The sequence below is a fragment of the Triticum aestivum genome, chromosome 1A (assembly GCF_018294505.1).
Source record: "Triticum aestivum cultivar Chinese Spring chromosome 1A, IWGSC CS RefSeq v2.1, whole genome shotgun sequence".
Taxonomy (NCBI): domain Eukaryota; kingdom Viridiplantae; phylum Streptophyta; class Magnoliopsida; order Poales; family Poaceae; genus Triticum; species Triticum aestivum.
The window spans coordinates 32,700,033-32,721,730 of record NC_057794.1 but is presented as its reverse complement, the minus strand read 5'-3'; the positions used below and the strand labels follow the sequence as shown (position 1 = coordinate 32,721,730).

The following is a 21,698-nucleotide window of genomic DNA, read 5'->3' as shown; positions in this document are numbered from 1 at the left end:
TCTAGGATGGCACCGGAGGGACAAACGGAAGAGAAAGAGAAGAGGTAAAACTAAGTTGCTTCTTTGACAAACGAGTGAAACCAAAGAAACTTGAGAACCTTGAGAAGGTTGAACAAATTGAAATAAATGAAACAACGGAGAAGAACAAAGTTGAAAACACTCCGTTAGAAAAGAGAAACAAGGGAGAACAACTTCAAACAGCACTCCAGTTGGAAAGATATGCAAGGCTTGATAAAATGACAGAACTTGAGCAACGGGCACACACTCCGGTTAAATGTATTAGCACAAAAAGAACACGATCCAAGATGATGAGAGAAAAGAGCAACATCACAATGGCTCCGGAACAAAAGAATAGAAGATAGATAATTGAAATAAAAGAATGGAGAAGAAAATGCCATCTTATGCCACAAAAGAGCTTGAGAAGGCATCCTTAGGAGACGGGTCGAGCGGAGTTGTTGGAACACCAACAATGAAAAGAATACGCTTGATATGGTCTTATGGAATACATCTCAAATTATGAGGTGACAACCTGCCGCTCACGGGAAAAAGAATTGGATTGGTATGAACAAGGAGACGAGAAAGCTATTTCACTGGGAGGATAGATGAAGAACTTGGAATCATATATTATCACCATTAATATCATTAATCCTTAGGGAAAGCTTTAGGTGAAATATAACCCCAGATAACTCCATGACGAGATTGATGGATTTAAAATACCTCATTCTTAACAACATGTGAATCATGAGACATGAACTCCAAATTATCAAGAATGACATAATACCACCTCCAATGATATGGAAGAAAGAATTGCACTCCGGATTGCAAGATGAAGAATGCTTGAGCTCCTCTGAAAAGAATCTTGATGAACACTTCGAAAAGGAAATTAAAACCTTGATGAACCATCATTTTGATCCTCCGTGAAGAACTCCGGTTATAAAAGAATGACCAAACGAAAGGAAAGAGCAGTTGAAAACACAAGGCGAATCCTTGTGATGATTAGATGGGTCTTCGCGACGAGATAAAACGAAAAACCTCGGAACTCCGGAAAAGAAAAGATGAAACGAGTGAAACCTAGAATTTTGATGAGGCTCCGGAATAAGGAATTGAGTTCACTCGATGAAACAAGAATAAGAATTACATTATGCTTATCCTCCACCAATTAAATTGATGACAATCAACGGATCTGGCATATTACTTATTCTCGTAGAAAAGATTAAGAGAGAATATGGTGCCAACTTGAGAAGGTCTTCAACGAACCACCGGTGGAATCGAAACAACGAATGAATTGATATGATGAATGAAGGAAGACAAAATCTTGGAAGAACCACCGTAAGAATTTGGAAGAACGAATAGATTGATATGGTAACCAAGGAAGAGAACTCTTGAACGAATAACCTTAAGAATTGAAAATGAATGAAGAAAAAATAAAGAAACACTAGGGAGAATTAGCAAATGCACGAAGATGCTTGCTAGGATTTAGATACATGAGAACAAAGAGATCATGACCTGATTAGAGGATATTTTATTGATGCACCGGTAAGATTTGGAGAGCAATAGCTGAAAACTGGAAAGAATAATTCTGAGATGATGGCCTTCGGAGAATCAAACTAAAACGGCTCCTAAAAAGCTCCGGATGGGTGAAAAGAATTCTCACAGACGAAAACAATTATGAGAGGGTGACAACAAGAATGGAGCAGGATTTAAGAGAAACTCTTCTTCGGTCTTCAAAATCTGAGAATGACGATGAGAAACACCACCAAATTGTTGAGATACTCCGGGATGAAAAAGGAATGTCGAGCCAACGATGAAAAGAATTTAATCGATCTTGGAGAAAGACATTTGACTGATGATAAATCATTCTTACGTCAAACTTCAGAAAAGAATTTGAGAATAACTCCGGAAAGATTAGAAGAGTCAGGTAAGATCTTGGGAAAAAACCTATGGGTTAGGGCCCACTCAAAAGAAACACCGTAGAACGATTTAAAAGAGAGAATGCACCGGTTGAATTAAATGGCTTGAATGAGGTAACATCCTCGCAAAAGCTGGAACGAAAACAGAGTTGAAACACGAATCTTCGAGATATCTTGAGCACTTCGGAACAATTGAATAGCAAGCGGGGAATGATTATGAGGTGCACAGGCATAAGAAAAGCATTGGGCAAAAGAAAAGACTATGCTCAATACCAAAGCTTGAATTGAATCCACTGGAGAAGAAAAAGAATGAGGAATGACGAACTTGAGGCTCCGTTAGTATCTTCATGAGAATCACCGGTGAGAACATGAAGGAAAAGAATGGAGAGACTTCACATGAATAAAATGGATACTTGATTAAGAAATCCGAATCCTTGAAGAAAAAGGGTGGGTGGGCGGGAAAAACAAAGGCAACTTGGAGACGGATGAAACAAACACCGTTGAGAAGAACTGATAATTGATCTTGCTAACGTTGATAAGATTGGATCCACTTGAAGAGAAGCACACCAGTTTAAAAAGGATTGACAACACAATCTCGATGATCAAGAAGGATTAGTATTCACATCGGAGTATGAGAACACCGCTTAGGAACAGGTATGGAATCAATATTTGACTTTGAAGCAACTCAAATACCACAACTCAAAAACAAAAACAAAGGATTGGCTTGCGGAATAAGCCAGAACAAACATATGATAGAGATTTCGACCGAAATTTTCATGGTGGGGCCTACACGGGCTCGATCGTACAACACCATCATGTACAAGGCAGTGCACATGACATACAAAGCGTCCCCGAGTCGGCATAGCCAAGGACTCTTTAAGACACAACGAGACCACTGTAAAACCAACCGTGGATAGGCGGACCACTAGACGTCGAACCCCAATTTCATATCATACATCTGTCAGAAAGATATCCTAAGAGCTACTTGAATTCCCACTTATAAACTCCCGAAAGTTTCCGGTTATGCAATCAGGTGTTGGGGATACAAGGGAAGCATAATATCTCACCCAAACTAACAAATCCTACATCCAGCTGTATCCATCCTTCAACACATAACCAAGAAACCTTCGGAAATCGTTTACCTCAACCTTCGAAAAGCATCCGTTATACGAGTTATGGCAATACTCCCGAACTCCCGCCCCAGTACTGGGTGGCGTCGAGGTTATCTCACCAACAACTGCATAAAAGAGATTTTCGATGTCGGCGAAACTAAACTCAGGTATTCCAGAACTGCAACGATAAAATTGTGATGACAACACCTCGGAGCTCAACTCCCCGGGACACTGCCACAACCCCTAAATGACAGGAGGCACAAAGAACAATGTTCTCGTCACAAAACCATCGGAACGATTCCAAGATACCCGCATGATCCTAAAAAAAATTCAGTGAAATTTGAGAAGAGAAGAGTCAAAACTCTACGTCAGGATGCCTCACCAGCGCAACGAAGGGACTGAGGAGTAAAAAGAATTCCTAAGTCTCCGATATATATATAATTCCTAAATGACTCAAAACATTTTTCTAGACTCAACAATGCCAACGATTCGATCAAGCAGGGGGCTCCTAAGGTCGGGGAAGGCTCTGATACAAACTTGTAACCGCCTCGATGCGGCTATATCTTCCACGCGTCGAAGCATGACTTAGAGGCATAACCGCATTGAAAGCAATGTCGCAAGTGAGGTAATCTTCACACAACCCATGTAATACATGAGGGAAAGAGATACATAGCTGGCTTACACTCGCCACTTCACACAATACATGAATAAAGCATTACATTCATCCAAATACACTCAAGGTCCGACTATGGAACCCAAAATACAAGAAGACTACCCCAAATGCTACACAGATCCCCGATCGTCCCGACTGGGCTCCACTACTGATCAACTAGAACGAAACAACATAAAGGACAAGATCTTCATAGAACTCCTCCTTGAGCTTGGTTGCGTCACCTGCTCGAAAACATCAGCACTTGCAAACTGGTGGCGAATGGTAAAACCAATGTTGGGCATTGCTGGAGGAGTTTTATTCAAGGCGAACTGTCAATGGGTTCCCATTATAACCCAACCGCGTAAGGAACGCAAAATCTGGGAACATAACACCGATATGACGGAAACTAGAGCGGCAAGAGTGGAACAAAACACTAGGCATAAGGCCGAGCCTTCCACTCTTTACCAAGTATATAGATGCATTAATTAAATAAGAGATATTGTGATATCCCAACAAAATATCCATGTTCCAAACATGGAACAAGCTCCAATCTTCACCTGCAACTAACAACGCTATAAGAGGGGCTGAGCAAAGCGGTAACATAGCCAAACAACGGTTTGCTAGGACAAGGTGGGTTAGAGGCTTGATTCAACAATATGGGAGGCATGATAAGAAAGTGGTAGGTATCGCAGCGTAGGCATAGCAAAAGAGCGAGCAACTAGCAAGCAAAGATAGAAGTGATTTCGAGGGTATGGTCATCTTGCCTAAAATCCTGCAAGGAAGAAGAACGAGTCCATGAACAAGACAAACAGGCGTAGTCTAATGGGTCCTCACAATCACGACGTTACCGGAACCAACCCGAAGAAGCAACACCGGAAAGAAGCACACAACATAGTAAACAACCAACACATGAACATGGTATGATATGCGGGATGCGGTATGAGATGCATATGCATGATTTGGAAAGGAATGATTGAACCTGGCCTCAAGTTGGAAATCCAAGAGTGCTACTGGAAAGGTGAGGTGATTTCGGTTGAAATCGATATAAAGATCACCGGAATCGGATGCACGGTTTGGAAATGGCAAACAAAACAAATATGGCACCGGTCTGCGATAATCAACAAGTGACCATGTAAATGCACCAAGATAAATATGCTACAGCACTCAAACATGGCAACAAAATACATGGCAGGGATCCACTCAAGATGCTTGACAAAAGATAAACAGTGAGCTACGGCTAATTCATCCATTAACAGGTTCAAACAAGCATGGCAAAAGTGCAAATGATAACAGGTTTCAGACTTAGTGAAATTAACACAAGTCTGGAATTTATCATCAGGAAGCACACTTTGGAGTATGCAAACTATATGCTACAGGAACTTAACATGGCAAAGCAAGGCATGGCATGAAGCTACTCAAAGCACTTAACAAAAGTCCCTTAGTGACCTTGAGCCAAAAGGGATCAGAAAATACAATTGTAAGCATGTGAACATAGCAAAAACATAAACAGATTCAGACTTAGTGAAAAACTGGAGCATGCAAAAACAGTTAACGAGTAGGCATGTTTACGAGCTCGATGCACTCACTACAGAGCATGCCATGACAAACTAAGCATACACCCATCAAGAAGACATGGCAAGAACAACATCATAGCATGCACGGATCAATAGCAACATTCTCGGCAAAATCGCTAAACATGTCAACAATCTGCCAGGATCATTTTATAGCAAAAGTAGAGCTCGATTGACTCAAGCTAGGGTGCTCCATAAATGCAAACAAAGACATGGATGGATAGAGCACCACAATGTTAACAAAACATCCTTAATGATTATCCTCAAAAGATGCACGGGTCACTAGGAAACAACATGAACATATGGCATATCAACAAAATCAGGACAAGGACTTAGTGAAATTCTAAGTCCCTGAAATCAGCATTACCGATTACGCTACTTTGCAAGCTTGTGCTAGTCACCACAAATATCACTAAAATACATGACAAGCATCTTTGTAAAGATGGCATGGCATATAACAAAACACATGTAGAGCTTAGGATCATAGCATGCACACATTAATCATGGCAAAAATGACAAAATGTCATTTGCTGAAACAGATCTGACAAATTCATCACATAGCCCTTTTCCAACAGCATTTCGGGCATCAAGATGAGCTCAAATGAAAATGATGCAATGAGATGAAATGATGTACTCGTCGAGACGAACATTTTGGTATGCTACACGCACGAATCGGAGCTACGGATGCAGAGTTATAATGCGATGAATATGCTCAAAAAATACTGAAATCTGGGGGGACTTAGTGAGAAAACATATGTGAGCATCATATAGCAAAACAACGCACGGGCGGGGTTTAGCAGCGGGGCTCACCATGGGCCAAGCCTAGTAGAGGAGGAGGTCGGCCAGGCCGACGAGAAGATGGGCTGGGCCGCCGGCGAGCTGGGCCAGGGAGGAGGTGGCCCACGCGGGTCCAGGAGAGGCGCACGGGAGGAGCAGCTCCTATGCTCGCTCCCAAGCACGGTCATGGCGGCGGCGGTGGCTCTGGCAGGGCCGGCGAAGGCCAAGGACGACGGGAATGCGCGGGAGGCGTCGGAAACGGGCAGATCTGGGTGGATCCGGCCCCGAGGATCTCGTTCCCGGCGTCGACGGAGCTCGGAGAGGCGCAGCTCCAGTGCGGCGGCTGGATCTGGGGTCCGGCGGCGGCGCGGGCCGTTCGGTGGCCGGGGCGGCGGGGTCGGCGCTGGCGAGGGTACTGCGGCGGCGAACGGCGGACGCAGAGCGGAGGCGCGCAGCGCTGGACGGCGGAGAAGGCAAGCGGGGCACGCGCGCGGGCGGCTCTGGCCCGTTGCGGCCTGAGGCGGGCCTCCCGCGGGCCTGGCGGGCCGCGGCGGCGCTGGGGCGCTGGAGGCGACGCGTGGCGCCCTGGGGTTGGAGGAGGGCGCAGTCCACAGCGGCGGGGCCAATGGAGGCATGACAAGTGGCGGCGAAGGGCTTGCCGGCGCCGGAATTCGAGGAGAGGAGGTGGGAGGCGGCTGGGAGATGATTGGGGGCACGGAATTTTAGGGGGAGGGGTAGGTAGCTGCCCAAAATGGAAGGGGAGTTGGTTTAAATAGGAAAAGGGGCTAGGATTAGGGTTAGGAGGGGGGCTTCTTGACCCTCCGATCGCGATCGGGCGGTTCCGGATGTGAGGAGAGGTAGGCTGGACCTAGGTGGGCTGTGGGAAGAGAAGAGAGGGTAGTCCCGCACGGGTTTCCGGAGACTGAAAACGTCCGACGAATAAACCGACAACGGTGCCGCTACGGATGGCGGTTGGGAAGTCAAACGGGCTCCGAATGCGACGAAACTTGACAGGAGCTCTGCTGGTAGTAAACCAAGGCCGCATGACAAGTCTCGGTCCAATCCAAAAACGTTTAACACCCGCACACAAAAAGAGGTAGAAAGGGACACCGGGTGACATAGGAGCGCCGGATTGCAAATCAGACAACGGGGAAAATGCTCGGATGCATGAGACGAACATGTATGCAAATGAAATGCACATGATGGCATGATATGCAATGCTTGACACGTAAGCAAAGACAAGGCAACAATAGTGAATAACTGGAGGACACCTGGCACATCGGTCTCGGGGCGTTACACCGGCCGAGACGCCTCTTGGGCTAGGCCAACGAGGGTGGGCGCCGAAACTCGGAGGGGTGAGGCCAGCTCCGCCTGAGCCGACCAGACTAGAGGGATCCGAAGCCTGGAGGACGAGGCCGGCTCCGCCTGAGCCGGCAAAGGAGGCCCCGCCGAAGGACCCATCGGAGGAGCACGGGGTCATGGCGGAGGAAGCGCAAGGGCTCCACGAGGCCGTCGAGGGAGATCATCCGAAGACGGAGTTGCTATCGGTGTCACTACAAGAAATATGTCAACTTGTGACCCTCACTATTGGCCATTGAGAGGTCATAGTTTTTCATTTGCGACCTTTTTGTAACCAAAAACAAAAGGTCAAAAGCTGGCGGTCGTAAACTGAAATTAGTGACCTTCTTTGTGATATGTAAAAGGTCATTGGTTCCACGACCAAATTTTTGGTCACTAGCAACCTCCTCAGGCCACGTAGGCATCCAGCGTGGCAAGCTGATGTGGCACAAGAATCGGGACCGATCCAATTCGGTGTTTTACATGGGCCGAGCCCAACAATTCAGCCTTTTATATATTTTTCCCTATTAATTTTGATCAGCTACATGGGCCAGGCCCAACATTATAGCCTTCTTATTTTTTGGGCTGTAGCCTTTGTTTTTCTTTTTTTATGCACCTTTGTTTTTGGGCTGTAGCCTTTGTTTTTCTTTTTTTATGCACCTTTGTTTTTGGGCTGTAGCCTTTGTTTTTCTTTGTTTTGTCAAGGTCATGTTCTTCAGATTTCAATATACCAATACAGAAAACCAATGCAATACTTCAAATAACAGCAAGAAGCAATCTGCTACATCATATAATATACATACAAATGTGATCAGCATCAAGTTTACAATTAGATAACAGCTCTACAAGTGTACAGTCTACCACACGAGTCTATCACATGAGCCCTACAAGTTCTGCTACATCATATAACACACATACAAATAGGATCAGCCTAAAGGGTTTCATTGCTCCCAGAACTAGCTCCAATGAGCTAGAACTATGCTTCTTCCAACTTCCTTGTCCTGATGCTCGTGAAGAAACATGAAAGGCCAGCATCTGCATATTATAGAACAAAATGATTAGGAACAAAATAAAAATAAATCTAACAGCATATTTACTCTGCAAGGAACCACACCATATTTCTGCAGAAAAAGAACATGTATGCAAACCAACCACCAAACAAATAACGAGCTGGTTCAGATTTCTTGGTTTTCAAGCACACCGACAAGGAATAGAAGCATTCCTTGGTTTTCAAGCACACCAATTCATAAACATGATTTGGATATGGAAAAGACAAACATAGCAACAAGAGATAATCATAGTAAGTTAGCCATCCTCCTACTATTCAATAAATGGTTCAGATTTCAACGTAACAAAACACTTAACAACCTCAACACTAGTATTTTTTCTTGCTGCAATCTAGACAACATCACCACAAATTCTATGATGCATCCAAACTAGTGAACTTTGTACACAGATCTGATCGAATCGAAGAGAGAAGGGGAAGGGAAGGGCTACCTTGAGTAGGGGTGGGCGTTCGGTATAAACCAAAAATTCAGTTTCTACCATTCGGTTTATTAAAATATTCGGTTCACAGAATCAAAAACCGAAAATGAGTACAAAAAAAAGCTAACCAAAAAATCGGTTAACCGATTATTTCGGTGCGGTTTCCGGTTTATACCGAAGGCCCCGTTGATTGAGCAAATGCGCTCTATCCCCAGGCAAGCAGCGGCACGCACTTATATAGCTGAGCCTGTCTACCTTTCCTGATTGACCAAGCGAGGTGGGACTAAAGGAAGTGTGTCCCAATCGATTAAGTCACACACGCTAGCTTCAGGCAGGTGGTCATTCCACAATCCACGAAAGCCATCTCATTTGGGCTAGTGGGCTATCTAGCTAGGTCCAGTAGACAGTAGCGTAGCTAGTTGGGCTGGGTACGGGAAAACAACCGGACGTGGTTCGCGTACAGAGACTGCGAGAAATTCCACGCTAGCTTAGTACTCCTGCATACTAGTTCGGCTAACCGAGAAAACAACCGAACAGACCGAACTTTGTTCAGCTATTGGAACTAAAAACCGAAATTGTCTGTATCAATTTAAAAAACCAAAAATTCGGTTTATTCGGTCTCGGTTTCGGTTCGGTGTTCAGTTCGTCGGTTTTTCTGCCCACCCCTAACCTTGAGGATCGAATTGAATCAACCTGCTTCTTCCTGCCATCTTCTTGTGAACAGCCTTCTTCTTCCTGCCATCAGCGGAAAGCTTTTTAAGTACAACAGGAGAAACGTTTCATACAACGGAAAGGGGGACTTGATCAAACATCCACTAACTTCATAAAAGAAAACACCTATCCAGGCAATAATTTCCCCCTGATTTATTGGTATATGGGTATCAAAACAAACAAAAAGGAACGACAATCTATTTTAAGTACTTCAGGTTTGAGTCATTTTCGACACTAAAATCAATACATAACAGCCAACATTATGTGTGTACAACCAGTCAACATTATGTGTGGACAATCAGCCAACATTATGTGTGTACAACCAGTCAGTGCTACACATGCGCCCATGTGAATGTGATGTGATCTGTCGAAACAACTACAACCAGTCAATGCTGGCAGCAGAGAACAATATCCATGGACAACAACGAGGTATGTGTGTACTGTGATAACAATTATGTAACACTGGAGCAAGACAGTGTACAGTCTGTCATTATCAAGCTCAAGGAATCATTCTAGCTAGTACCAAATCGACAACAACAACATGAGAGGAGAAGAAGCTCCCTAGTATGGAACCGAACAAGATCAAGAGCATCTACTACCCCTATAAAAGAAAGAGAAGGGCAGATCCAAGCAATTTTATCCGTTCATCTACAATATCCGATGGCCCATAATCCTCCCGTGTTTAACACACCAAGCCACGCATTAAGCCATTGATCCATCCATCCTCGCTAACCTGCACCGCCGCTGAAAAAAAAAACCACTCCCAAAACGCACGCCCGCACGACCTCTCCCCTCTCCTCCTCCTCGCAACGCCCGCACGACCCCTCCCCCCTTCCCCTCCCAACGGACACCACACCACGAGCGGGCCCTCCGCACGCCCATCCTCCCCGCGCCGTTCGCTGCCCCGCCGTCGCCGCGGGAGCCGCTGAGCCACCGCACCCCTACGCCGCGGGAGCCGCCGAGCCGCCGCACCCTTCGCCGCGGGTCGCCGCAGGAGCCGCCGCGCCGCGGCACCCGACCACCAAATAAACAGGTTCTGGATATTAACTAACACATGCCCGGTTCTTATCAGTTTTGCGTGAGATTTGGCTGGCCCAAATAGCAAAAGCAAAAGGAAGCTTCAGACGTCATTGTAAGCTTCCTAATAGTCTTCCAAAACAATTTCCTAATCATCTCCTCAAATCCCGTGACTATTCCTTTCCTTCAACATCTCTCCTTTTTCACCTTCCTGTGTATATAATCTCTAATGACCAATTGGGCACTACGCCGTGGGGAGGAGCAGTGGAGCACATCATGCATGGATGCCCATGCTGCTCACCAACCGCCGGTGGTCGCCGCTGCACGGAATACCACCATGAGCACGGCCTCCTCAGCTGCTCCGACTCTCCGTAGTACTGCTCCTCCAGCTACCGGCCCTTCCCCTTCTATTTGTAAGTTTTCGGCTTCTTTCTCTTGCAAATTTCTATTCTCATATTACGAAATTCAGATCTTGTTTCTCTTAGCAAAACCTTGTTTTGAGGTCTTAAGTTTGGTAATGGTAGATGGATACATTTGTCAAAAGTGTTGTACCATAAACATGTTTAAGAAACTTGACTCATCCAAAAATCCGATTACATCACCAGTCAACTCAATTTTGCAGCTAGAATTCACATGTGTATATTGCTGTTGGGGGATTATATTCGACATTTCATCTTTATCCCAACCCTAGATTTAAGTGGTGGTTTACAAAGGATTTTTAGTGGGGCGGGGCACAAGTGTAGATTGATACAAAAGCATGTTGAATAGTGAGGTAGTACCATGCCAGAATTACTTGGCTGCATTTTTTTTTGTTTCTTTGATGCAATGTAATCATTGTTGTTCCTGTTATCAGTGAATTTTCTAGAACAATGGGTAAGCAGCTACCAACTATGAATGGAATAAGTCTAAAAAGAAGCTTGGGTATGCTGATATGTGCCTTCAGGTTATAAGATAAGGTGAGTGTGGGAGAGTTTAGCCACTCTATATATATCTTTTCTCGCAATATGCACTTAGTATGCCATTTTCCCAATGATGTATTGTATCTTTTTGTTCATGAGTGTGATAGTCATAGCCCTTCCAAAAATTATGATAGTCAGTTGACTCTTCATAAAAGTAGAGACTGTTGCAAAATTTACCTGGTCTTCCATTTCTATTTTTTGAGAAGACGGTCCTAGAGATGTTAGTTTTATTTGAAATGCTTGGCACCAAGCCCCTCTACTTTTAAAAATGTTTTCATTTCAGTTTACTGAATATTTTTCTTGCTTGAACTATATCAAGGGAGCAAGTGAAACAACCCAGAAGCTTATGATATTGTTACTGTGGAGATACCCGGAAGCTTGCATATCCAGAATCGATCTTCACTTCAGCTACAAGTGAGGTATATTGAGCCTATTGATGCATAGTTACATAAAGATAGAAGAATTGGTTGCACTTTGTCATTATTACTTGTTTCTACAAGTAGCTCTCTACATCTGGTTCCTGTAACGAGTAGTCTATCTATGGTTTGTTGGACATGATTATTTACTTTGTTTACTTTTGAGATCTACATCTTAAAGAAAAATCTCTGAAATATTCATTATACAAGGAGTTACAAACTTACAATACTATCATGTTGTACTAATACACAAGTATTTTCTCATGTTAACGGGATTTCCCAGTATATGATCCTTCCACAAAAAAAATTGATGCTTCTGCTTCTTTTCTTTCTGTACCACCGTCGAGGTTGCTGATATACAGAGGTATTGCTGCCGAGCGTGACACCGCGCCGATCTATTTGAGCCCAACTGCATCAATTTTAGACGGAAGATAATGATGCAAGGAGACCACCTGAGCACCTCCACTCCCTCAACACTGTCCCCCTACTGCCTGAGGTACAACACGACCATATTACTCACTTCGTTCGCTGCAGCGACCACAAAGTGGTTGGGCGGTGAGGGCGCTTCTCTTTCTGACCTATTGACGATGATGATGGTTCTCTACTTATAAAATTTTTTCATTTCAGTTTACTGAATATTTTTTCTTGCTTCAACTATATCAAGGGAGCAAGTGCAACAACCCAGAAGCTTATGATATTGCTACTGTGCAGATACCCGGAAGCTTGCATTGATCCAGAATCGATCTTCACTTCAGCTACAAGTGAGGTATATTGAGCCTATTGACGCATAGTTACATAAAGATATAAGAATTGGTTGCACTTTGTCATTATTACTTGTTTCTACAAGTAGCTCTCTACACCTGGTTCATGTAATGAGTAGCCTGTCTATCGTTTGTTGGACATGATTATTTACTTTGTTTACTTTGAGATCTACATCTTACAGAAATGTAGGGAAAGGCTGCGTACAATAGACCCAAAGTGGTCAGACCCTTCCCCAGACCCTGCACAAGCGGGAGCTACATGCACTGGGGCTGCCCTTTTACTTTGAGATCTACATCTTAAAGAAAAATCTCTGTCCACCAATAACATTGATTTTGCTAATTTCTTCCATTTTCATTGATTTTGCTAATTTCTGTATGCCATGTTAATGAATACAGAAATCATGATCATCTGAAACTACCTTTAACTATGGTGATGAGCAAATTCATCCCCTTCAATGCAAAATACAAAATCCATGTGAGCCATCATTGCTACCTGCCTCCTGAACGATTGGTCATCTCCTTTGCTTCTCTATCAGTTGGTTTACGGTGCTGTTGAGGAGCTTTCATGATTTTGTGGTATTCGTCAGAAGTAGATCAGGTGCAATACTTCGGTTTCAAATGACCCTTACAAATTTACCATAAGTTATTCATTACTTTGGTTCTGTACTGCTGATCCTTCCTCTGGTCAATGTTCCTTAATCTAAAATTCTGAATCTACATACTCTCATTCTATTTCTGGGAAAAGATCGGGGCTTCTGCTCCTTCGTCTATTTTGTTTAACATTTCTGCTGCTTCCAGATGCATTTCACTACGTGGCTATGTGCACATAAATCAGTCAAGGAGCAGGCTTCAGTGAAGTGTGATCCAGTACATTTGTGAACATTGTGCAGTTCTTGCTGAATTCTGGACTTGACTGAACGGGTTCCCCCTATTCCAAATTTCTTTTTAAGTATTTGGCAGTTATCTTCAGCGTCCAAATGGAAGTACTCCCTCCGTCCCATAATATAATATCTTATTGCACTCATTTTGCTCAAAAATTGGATGTAATACGATCTTATATTATGGGACGGAGGGAGTACAATTGATTCATATTATGTGTATCTTTGTACTCACCATTGCTGGATGAAAATTTGGACATACATAGATAGCTCTAGATGTAGCCTAAATGCTTTTTTACTCCTCATATAATCACTGTTGTGAATCCTTGTGCCTTTGCAACACCTCATGTCCTATAGGAATGATGTTCTAACCTATCTGTGTAAATTTAAATTTTAAATATTGCAAATAAATTAGAAGATAGACATGCTTCCATCCATGCAGCAAGGCCAACAACATGCAAGAGCACTGCCTTTTTATTTAGCATGCCAGTAATATTATAGCTCTGGGGATAATATTCTTGCACACTTTAGATGCCATTTGATAGATTGGGAGGACAGGTAAATTTACATATGACAGCAGAGTTCTCTTCACCAAGTATATGTCAATACATGTCTCAATGGCATGGCTTTGGGATCGAGATCTACCTTGCTAACGTTACAGATCAATTGTCAATAGCTTGTTGAAAATCTCCCCTTGTTTGTAATGTAAGGATCTTATGTAATCTTAAGGTTTGCAGCTAATAGAGAAACCCAATCCAAGTAAAAGTTTTCAACCCAATCCAAGTAAAAGTTTTCAGTATTGCTTAATTGTGTGAGTGATTAACACTTTTTGGTTGTGCTGAATTTCACTCCTACATAGTTTTATTGACAATTTTTATATTCCTTTCATTCAAATGAGGCACAAGATAGATCACATCTATCGCAACGTATTGGAGATCCATGCCCCTTGGTGTTCAAGAAAACCATACTCACCAGATATTGCCACAAGGTTACTGGCAAAGCAGTACCAATCTTGATGATTTGTGTAGGCAGGCCACCCATATGCTTGAGGAGGAAATATTAACGGTGTTGTATCTCAGGTGGCATGACTTTTTTTGTAAAGGGCAGAGTGGGTTTCTTTTTTCCCCAATGAGCATGTTGATCCTTGTGGACAACTGGACATGGCATATCTCCTTGCCTTTTCATTATGTACGAGTTCATTTAAGCTTATATTATTTTTGTACTCATGTTACTTATGATGATATTAAGGTTATGGTAATGCGCATTTTAACCCACTGGCATATATATATGCTTCTAGACACATTGATTTACTCAAAAGGACCGATGTGTTTTCTGTTACGTTGTTCCATCAATGGGATTTAGAGAGAGAAAAGGTGTAAATGTATGTATACGTAGCTCATTGGTATTCATAAGTTTGAAGAACGACCAACAACAGCTCAAAGAGAATGAAGCTGTGAATTTAAATTCCTTGAATCTGTACATAAATACTTAGGTACATTACAAAGTAATTTTCTTAATTATACTAGCTTTTTTGAAACTTAACTTCAATTACAAATTCGTTGGTAATAATTTTGGCTACTATGATTGAATTTTTTTCTATATACGTGAATTTTCACGTGTAAGCTTACTAGTATAATAAAATTATGAACTGAAATCAAACACAAGTGACTCCGAATTACTCATTTAGATTGTACACGATAATGAGACGCTGACACGAGACGACAGACAGTACCAGTAGAATGCAACAAGACGTTGCTTGCACACCGCCATTGTGCCAGAGGTCTTCCAGGCATATTTTGTTCACCTGATCACCATCTCCCTGCATGGCACACACACACTGCAAGTTAGATTACATACAGACATATTGTGTTTCTAATGCATGCATACCACTAACAGAGACCGTGGTGTTCTAGGATGATGCAGAGTCCATCTAACTAATCAATATCATATATGATGCAGAGTCCTCCGGATGATGGAATACCTTTCAAAGTGAGGCATCCTTAGAATACTAGGTTGTTCTGATGCTGTATAAAATAGCGTAAAAAAACTAAGGTAATCATCCTAATCGAGGCAGCAGGGAAAAGGACATGTGAGCAGGGCATGTATGCACATTTTGAAAAGAATGAACGGAGCCAACTAAAATCTGCGAGCATTAAAACTTGTGGGAAATTTGGTCAATCACATGAACAGGGCCTTTATGCACATTTTTCTCTGCCAGTAGTCGAGTACCAGTAGAAAGACAACAGATCGGCAGTATTATTTAAAAAACTTTGTTGTAAGGTTGCTGTTAGCTTTCTGCTCTGATTCAAGTTAACTTGGCACCTGTAAGATTTTTAAACACGTACTGTGGCTTCACACTTACTTGGGAGTAACCCATGAGGTCTGAAAGATTCAGAGTTAACAATCAACTCTGATTCAAATTCAGAATTCAGATTAGAAAATTTACATCATGATTTCTGTTTACATGCATGCATGATTCGTTCAATTTTTTGAAGTATAAGCGAAGATCCAGCATGTCTTAAGCAAGAGGAAGCATGTCTTAAGCAAGAAGAAACAAAACAGAACAGAAGAGATACCACATGGTTACTTGCTCACTCCATCGACCTCATCGGTTTATCTTTCATTTCTATGATGAAAGTAGACTTGGGGTTATATGGTTTGAAACTCTGAATCAAGTGGCTAACAAGTGGCTGCTAGGTGAGTATCAATGACTCGGCCACCATTACTGACTGGCTCACCATAGATGTATACTACGTAAAATGCGTAGCGCGTGTCCATCCCAGTGGATGAAGATGCGTAGTGTGAGGGAGTGTGGGCGCCAGACGGAGACGGTCAAGTATAATATACTAACTTAACAATTCAGTCAAAGTCACGTGGATTATCGGTCTATATATGAAACCTTCCGCATTAACAGGATGCATGCACTATACCAGTGCTGTGCTGTGTTGCAGGGTTCAGACCTGGGATGGTCAAGACTCAAAGTACCCACAAAATAAAATAAAATAAAATGTTTCAGTTCATTTGCACGTGGCACTGTCCATTTCATAAGAGCAATCGGTACCACGAGTAACCCATTGGCTGCACTAGATAATATCATGGATTCATGGTCGAATCATGCTGATAAGGCCACGTTGACATGAACTAACTGAAATTTGGATTCTCTGGGAACGATGGTATCTGGATTAAGGTTGCGTTGACACAATGAAACAGGAACTCAAAGATTCAGTGGAGGCTAAATGCATATAGAAAAATACGAAGCCAAACTCAAAAATCAACAAATGTACAACCTAAGGTTAAATTTAGATAGGATGCTTAGTATCGCTAGCACATGCAGACCACCACAAACCACTGCCAATGGTTCAGCAGCTAAAATTAGCACCCAGGAGCTAAAATACAAACTAGAGATATTCAAGCCAAACATAACAGTATAGGCCTAGGAAGCATCGAAGAATCTATCTATGCATCTGAAATATACTACAAAATGTAAGGTTCTAACTTCCACCAGGTGCTCATCATCGTACACACTACAAGCATAAGCCCAGTCCTTTGGTAGAGATCTGAAGAAAACAGGGCTACCTCGGAGGCGGATCCGCGTAGAGAAGATGGGGGTACAACCAGCGGGGCAGGGGGTGCACGAGATGGGAGGCACCCGCGATGAAGGTTTTTTTTTGTGAAGGACCTACAATATATTTATTGAAAAATTGGATGAAATCAATTTTATAAACTATTAGGCCATATTTAATGCACAAATGACCAAATAGTTGGGTGTCAAAAGATTTTATCCACCTCTGGTAAAAAGACAAATTTCCGCTGATCCAGCTGGAAGCGGATCAAATTTGAACTACAGCTGCCTTATAGTTTGCTCTTTACTTTTTTTGAAAATCATTTCTAGATACATAAGTATCTATTTATTTAGAGAAGCACCAAAAGTTTTCCAAGATTCAACCACTAGCTAGGAACGGTCATGCCCGCCGTTTTGACCGCATTTTGAAACAGGTATAAAAAATTCAAAAAAAATTCAAAAAATTGGAAAACCTTCGCATTGTGTCATTATATGTGACAAAGTTTCCAGGAAAAATAATAAACTTGTAATACGGCAATTATTTTTAAAAAATGTTCTCAGAAACGAGCTATCATGCGTGAAGATTCATGGCTTTCAAGCCAAATGATCAATCTTATGGCCACATTCATGGCATAGTTTGTTCAAATGATCTCATATTGTGCACAAGAGTGCATATTGGAATTCCAAACAATGTTGCCTAACGGAGTTTTCATTTTCTTTGCACGGAAAATTCATTTTCCATGGCATAGTTTAGTTTCCATTTTCCATTTTCAAATTTGAGAAGGTTGAAGGGATAGAACCACTTATTTGATTGTTAGAAAGATCCAAGTATTGTAAATTCATTATGTTCCCTATGCTTCCAATGGAACCTATGATTTGATTGTTGGAAAAATCCAACAATTTCAAACTCGTGAGACTTGAAAATCTAGGCGGTATTGGGCCAGTTAAAATGTTGTGGCTTAAATAGAGCTCCGTTAAGTTGTCTAGTGTGCCTAGTGTACAAGTCATGAATCCTCCAGACAACAAATTGTAAGAGAGATCAAGGGTGGTTAATTTCGTAAGATTACAAATAGATGGTGGGATGTATCCATGTATGCTATTTTTGGAAAGATTAAAAAACGATAGGTTAGCAAGAGAACCAATGTTTGAAGGGATTCGGCCTGAGAGAGTGTTGCTGCTGAGGTCAAGATAGTCAAGATGAGGCAAGCCTGCAAAATTGATCATCCTTCAAATCATGGAGCAAGACAGTATGAGCAGATATAATGTCAAACTTAGGATGTACAAAAATTTAATATGACACATTTTGCAAATTTAGGAGGTGGGGTCAAGTAAAGCCCATTGCTGAAGGGTTGTCTCCAACCAGGTGCTTATGATACATTGAGGAAGGTTAGTTTATTACTACTACCTATGGATGATGGAATAGATCCGTCAGGTCTATTGGAGGATATATCCAAGAATTTAAGCTCGGCAAGAGCACCAATGCTTGATGGGATTGAGCCTGATAGAGAGTTACCGCTGAGGTCCAATATGAAATATAAGCTATTAAATTTAAGGTCTACAAAGTTTAATCTGGCCAAATTTCCCAAATGAGGAGGCTCAAATTGTATCATAAGCAGAGGGAAGTTGGTGGGATCGATCCGTTCAGGCCATTGATGGATATATCCAATAATGTAAGCTTGGCTAGAGCAGCAATCCTTGATGGGATTGGGCCTGATAGATCATTGTCATTGAGGTTCAGATAGACAAGATGTGGCAAGCCTGAAAAATTATCACCTTTAAATTGTGTATCAAGACAATATGATGACCAGATAAGCTGTTAAACTTAAGGTGTAAAATTTTAATAAATATTTATATTTACAAGATATTGGGTCAATAAAGTTGTTACAACTTAAATTTGACCATCTTTAAATCAGCTAGCAAGCTTGTAGGTGCAAATGGCATGATATATCCAGAGAGGTTAGTTTAGTGCAATTACCTATGGAAGGTAGGATAGCTCCATCAAGATCGTTGATAGATAGATCCAAATATGTGAGCTCGACAAGAGCGCCAATGTTTGAAGGGATTGAGCCCCGGAGAGAGTTGCCTTTAAGGTCCAGATACAGAAGACGAGGCAACTCTACAAAGTGGAGAGGTTCATTAAATTCTCTAGTGTTCTTACTGTCGTTAGCATGGCAGAAACAAACTGTAGTAAGAGAGATCGATGGAGATTAGTTTAGTACAATCACCTAGGGATGTTGGGATAGATCCGCTCAGGCCATTGTTGGATAGATCCAAGTGAGTGAGCCCGGCAAGTGAACCAATAATTGATGGGATTGAGCCTGAGAGATTGTTGTAACTGAGGTCCAGACAGACAAGACGAGGCAAGCCTGCAAAGTGGAGAGGCTCATTAAATTCTCTAGTCTTCTTACTGTACTAGGCATGGTAGAAACAAATTGTAACAAGAGAGATTGATGGGGGTTAGTTTAGTATAATTACCTAGGGATGTTGGGATAGATTCATTCAAGCCATTGAAGGATAGATCCAAGTGAGTGAGCTCGGCAAGAGCATCAATGCTTGACAGGATTGAGCCCCAGAGAGAGTTGCCGCTGAGTTCCAAATGGACAAGATGAGGCAAGCCTGCAAAGTGGAGACTATCCAACCTGCCTTCAAGGTAATAGCCATCAAGCGAAATGCTGGACACAACTAGGACAGCATCACCCTGGTCAATGGTCATGGCCACGAGACACCACAGTGTTGCAGGTAATACCTTTCCAGTTACAGGGGCTGGTTTCCTTTCTCCATGAGTCCAAATAGTGACAATTGCTTAGGCTAGATTTCCAGCGGAGAAGTGCCTCTGCTTGCCGATCCAGTGATGGATGCGTAGAATTTGAGGCACAAGAAAGCTGTGTCAAGGCAAGGAGGAATAGCAGGAGCTCCCAAGCAAGGAGAAGGCTCATGTTGTGCAGGTCTATAGTTCGTAAGTGAAGCTCCAAAGCACACACATGACACATTACATGCATGGATATATAGTCCGTCCGCTGATGCCGTTGATTGTTCTAAAGATAGTGATTGCAAGGCCTGCTGTGTAGCCCATGCTCGGCCAGATTATGGAGTTGATTCCACACAGGCATGTACCATCATTGACCGAGGAAGAATCTGAAGTCTGAAGCACCGCGTGTACTGTTCGTCAGTGACTGAATGAAGAGTCTTGAGGACCGACAGTCCCGATGCCCTGATGCCGTTGACAGTTCAAAAGAAAGTGATTGAGAGGCTTGCCGTGTAGCCCGTGCTCGGCCAGGTTGTGGAGCTGATTCCGCAAGGACCGCGTGCAAGACCTTCTAACATTCTGCTCTACACAAGCATGTGTCATTGAGCAGTTAAAAAAGAAAAACTGAATGAAGACCAACACTATTCAGTCCTGAATAGAGATTTACTGGGCGAATATTGATTGACCGCAACCTGTAATTACCTGCTCGTGGAATGCGACTGGACTGAATTGCAGGAAGCCGCGTACCTCGTGGTCGTGGAACCGAATTTTGATTGACCGCAATCCGTAAATACAAATTGAATCGGATTATTAAGAGAATGCTACTTGACTGAATTTGATGAAGCCGCGTACTCGCAGACTCGCAGTGCTACCTGTTCCTGGTCGTGGCACCTCCCATCCGAAGTGCTCCCCTCCCCGGAGCCGATTGAGAGAGCTGAGGTCGGGCAAGGCGGCCGGCGTCGACCTGAGGCTGCTCGGTTTGCATACTCGTCGGCGGTGGCGGGGGAGCTCGCAGATACGGCGCGTCAAGGGCAACGAGGGCGGCGCGGCGGCGTCGGAGAAGGTGAGATGAAAAGATGACATGTGGGACCCACGTCGGAGGGGAGCTTTCCGATTTTGAGGGTTACCATTGCAGGGATTTTATCAACAACAAAAAATGAACACTGTAATTTGTTTGTTCAAATTCATGTACTCCTTTAATTTAAATTGTTACACATTAGTCCTTATAATGTAAAGGTCATGACCCCTCTGTGTAGCAGCTCCTGTCGCCCGATGCATTTTTTTTGTATAGAAACAAAATTCTCATATGCCGAATCATTCATGTGTTTTCTGAAGAGCAAAAATTGAGAACTAGATATGATTTCATGTGCTATCGTATAGAACAAGTTTTGTTGCTAAAACATTGTGAAAACAACCTGAAGTGAGATTTGGGAAATCCTATGGAAAATGCGATGCATGCTCTAAATATTGGGTCTCTTTGTACAAATTTACGGAATGTTTGGTTCTGGGACTAACAATACCAGAATTAGTTACATTTTTTTATTAAACGTGTGTACTATGAGTGTAGCGTGAAGCATCCTTCTCGAATTCGACCAGTTGCACCCCTGGCAACTTTGTTCACTTCTGCCTCCAGTGTGAGGCAAATATATATTCGATGGTCATAAAATTACATGTCATGTGGCATTGGTGTTTAATTGAGGTTTTGGGTTTATGGTAGTGTTTGGAGTTCTTTGGAATGCAAGATCAAGCCACATAGTAGAATGTTTCTCATAATAAACCCATGTTCAACAAATTTGGATTCAT

The 21,698-nt window shown here is 42.7% G+C and overlaps 2 long non-coding RNA genes and 1 pseudogene across 3 annotated transcripts; 2 read left to right on the top strand and 1 right to left on the bottom strand.

Moving 5' to 3' along the window:
• The first annotated feature begins 10,886 nt into the window (after nt 1–10,886).
• LOC123082048 (uncharacterized) lies at nt 10,887–12,656 on the top strand. Of its 2 annotated transcripts, XR_006438949.1 has the most exons (5): nt 10,887–10,986; nt 11,427–11,529; nt 11,852–11,951; nt 12,311–12,444; nt 12,576–12,656. It is a non-coding gene; the product is annotated as an uncharacterized lncRNA (long non-coding RNA). The 2 variants fall into 2 exon arrangements; XR_006438938.1 differs by having other exon boundaries at nt 12,311–12,639.
• Nucleotides 12,657–12,766: 110 nt separating this feature from the next.
• On the top strand, nt 12,767–14,742 carry LOC123082160 (uncharacterized). The gene is made up of 2 exons (XR_006438973.1): nt 12,767–13,307; nt 13,508–14,742. It is a non-coding gene; the product is annotated as an uncharacterized lncRNA (long non-coding RNA).
• A 3,157-nt stretch (nt 14,743–17,899) lies between these two features.
• LOC123086907 (LRR receptor-like serine/threonine-protein kinase ERECTA) lies at nt 17,900–20,305 on the bottom strand (annotated as a pseudogene).
• Between the last annotated feature and the right edge of the window lie 1,393 nt (nt 20,306–21,698).